The 3,115-nt window shown below is 39.8% G+C and overlaps 1 non-coding gene across 1 annotated transcript; it reads left to right on the top strand.

Moving 5' to 3' along the window:
* The first annotated feature begins 1,827 nt into the window (after positions 1–1,827).
* On the top strand, positions 1,828–1,900 carry TRNAF-AAA (transfer RNA phenylalanine (anticodon AAA)). Its single transcript has one exon. It is a non-coding gene; the product is annotated as a tRNA-Phe (tRNA).
* The last annotated feature ends 1,215 nt before the right edge of the window (positions 1,901–3,115 follow it).

The raw sequence follows: 3,115 nt of genomic DNA, 5'->3' as shown, positions 1-3,115 counted from the left end.
CAGTTCAAGATCAAAGGAGCTAAGGTTAGTAATCAGTTCAGCCCCAGAGTTATCCTTGGGATCGTCGAAGTGTATATTCAAGTCGCCCAGGATCAAAAAATTCGGGGCCTGAGAGGCAGCTGATAGGGAGATTTCTAACAGGGAGTCAGGGAAGTGTTTTAGACTCCCCGGGGGTCTATAGATGAGAAGACCTGACAGGGAGTGGGTGGGTGAGAGCTGAATGTTAAAACTAGCACTTTCTGCATCTAAAATTCCACCATCCTTCAATCTACAGGTCAGAGACTCCCGATGGATTATGGCAAGTCCCCCCCCCATACCTTTGGGGGGGGGACTTGCCCCCATTTCATGCTTTTTTGTGCAGTAACCTCTTTACTGCATTACCTTCCATTTCCCCTTGAACACAGATGTCAGTAGTCAGATGACATTGCTTACCTACTCATGCCACATATTTCTGGGTAATATAGTGCTAGTCCATTCAGAGTTAAAAAAAACAACTACCTAACCTGGATCCCAAAAATGCTATTTACCCATTGCACCAGTTAATTGCGGAATGATACAGGACTCCTTAAAACATATCTCTACCATATGAGGTTAAAAATCCAGGTCCTGCATCTATTTTGTTAAATGGTTTAAAGTAAAGTATGAAGACCACAGATATAAGCAGGCCGAAATAGCTCAGTTGGGTGAGCGTTAGACTGAAGATCTAAAGGTCCCTGGTTCAATCCCGGGTTTCGGCACAGTTGAGAGGTTCCTTGCTTCTAACAAAATAGGTCTTGGAATCAGCTGTAGTACTTTTTTCTCTATCAACATTTTTATCAACTGATCTACAAAATGATCAATTCAACATAGACGTTGCTTTCTGTCCTCCTTTTAAACTTTCTTCCACCTATCTTGCCTTCAGGTTTGACTATGAATGTTTCCCATTTCGTCCTTTTTTGTAAAGTAAACTCTTGTCTGCATCACATTCCACTTCCCCTTGAACACAGATGTCAGTGGTCAGATGACATTGCTTACCTACTCATGCCAAATATATCTGGGTAATATAGTGCTAGTCCATTCAGAGTTAAAAGAAACAACTACGTAACCTGGATCCCAATAATGCTATTTACCCATTGCACCAGTTAACTGCGGAATGATACAGGACTCCTTAAACATATCTCTACCATATGAGGTTAAAAATCAAGGGCCTGCATCTATTTTGTTAAATGGTTCAAATTAAAGTATGAAGACCCCAGCTATCAGAAGGCTGAAATAGCTCAGTTGGGAGAGCGTTAGACTGAAGATCTAAAGGTCCCTGGTTCAATCCCGGGTTTCGGCACAGCTGAGAGGTTCCTTGCTTCTAACAAAATAGGTCTTGGAATCAGCTGTAGTACTTTTTCTCTATTCATCAAAGTTTTCCAACTGATCTACAACACAATCGATTTAACATAGACTTTGCTTTATGTCCTCCTTCTAAACTTGCTTCCACCTCTCTTACCTTCAGGTTTGACAATGAATATTTCCCATTTCATGCTTTTTTGTAAAGTAAACTCTTGTCTGCATTACCTTCCACTTCCCCTTGAACACAGATGTCAGTAGTCAGATGACATTGCTTACCTACTCATGCCAAATACGTCTGGGTAATATAGTGCTAGTCCATTCGGAGTTAAAAAAAAAATGACCTAACCTGGATCCCAAAAATATTATTTACCCATTGCACCAGTTAATTGCGGAATGATACAGGACTCCTTAAAACATATCTCTACCATATGAGGTTAAAAATCCAGGTCCTGCATCTATTTCGTTAAATGGTTTAAATTAAAGTATGAAGAACACAGCTATAAGCAGGCCGAAATAGCTCAGTTGGGAGAGCGTTAGAGTAAAAATCTAAAGGTCCCTGGTTCAATCACGGGTTTTGGCACAGTTGAGAGGTTCCTTGCTTCTAACAAAATAGGTCTTGGAATCAGCTGTAGTACTTTTTTCTCTATCAACATTTTTATCAACTGATCTACAAAATGATCAATTCAACATAGACTTTGCTTTCTGTCCTCCTTTTAAACTTTCTTCCACCTATCTTGCCTTCAGGTTTGACTATGAATGTTTCCCATTTCGTCCTTTTTTGTAAAGTAAACTCTTGTCTGCATCACATTCCACTTCCCCTTGAACACAGATGTCAGTAGTCAGATGACATTGCTTACCTACTCATGCCAAATATATCTGGGTAATATAGTGCTAGTCCATTCAGAGTTAAAAAAACAACTACCTAACCTGGATCCCAAAAATGCTATTTACCCATTGCACCAGTTAACTGGGGAATGATACAGGACTCCTTAAAACATATCTCTACCATATGAGGTTTAAAATCCAGGTCCTGCATCTATTTTGTTAAATGGTTTAAATTAAAGTATGAAGACTACAGCTAGCAGGAGGCAGAAATAGCTCAGTTGGGAGAGCGTTAGACTGAAGATATAAAGGTCCCTGGTTTAATCCCGGGTTTCGGCACTGTTGAGAGGTTCCTTGCTTCTCACAAAGGAAGTCTTGGAATCAGCTGTAGTACTTTTTTCTCTATCAACATTTTTATCAACTGATCCACAAAATGATCAATTCAACATAGACTTTGCTTTCTGTCCTCCTTTTAAACTTTCTTCCACCTATCTTTCCTTCAGGTTTGACTATGAATGTTTCCCATTTCGTCCTTTTTTGTAAAGTAAACTCTTGTCTGCATCACATTCCACTTCCCCTTGAACACAGATGTCAGTAGTCAGATGACATTGCTTACCTACTCATGCCAAATATATCTGGGTAATATAATGATAGTCCATTCAGAGTTAAAAAAACAACTACCTAACCTGGATCCCAAAAATGCTATTTACCCATTGCACCAGTTAACTGGGGAATGATACAGGACTCCTTAAAACATATCTCTACCATATGAGGTTAAAAATCCAGGTCCTGCATCTATTTTGTTAAATGGTTCAAATTAAAGTATGAAGACCTCAGCTATCAGAAGGCCAAAATAGTTCAGTTGGGAGAGCGTTAGACTGAAGATCTAAAGGTCCCTGGTTCAATCCCGGGTTTCGGCACAGTTGAGAGGTTCCTTGCTTCTAACAAAATAGGTCTTGGAATCAGCTGTAGT

This window comes from Lissotriton vulgaris, chromosome 8 (genome assembly GCF_964263255.1).
Source record: "Lissotriton vulgaris chromosome 8, aLisVul1.2, whole genome shotgun sequence".
NCBI classification, from domain to species: Eukaryota; Metazoa; Chordata; class Amphibia; order Caudata; family Salamandridae; genus Lissotriton; species Lissotriton vulgaris.
Note: the sequence above shows the minus strand (reverse complement) of the source record. Positions and strands in the feature narration are given on the sequence as shown.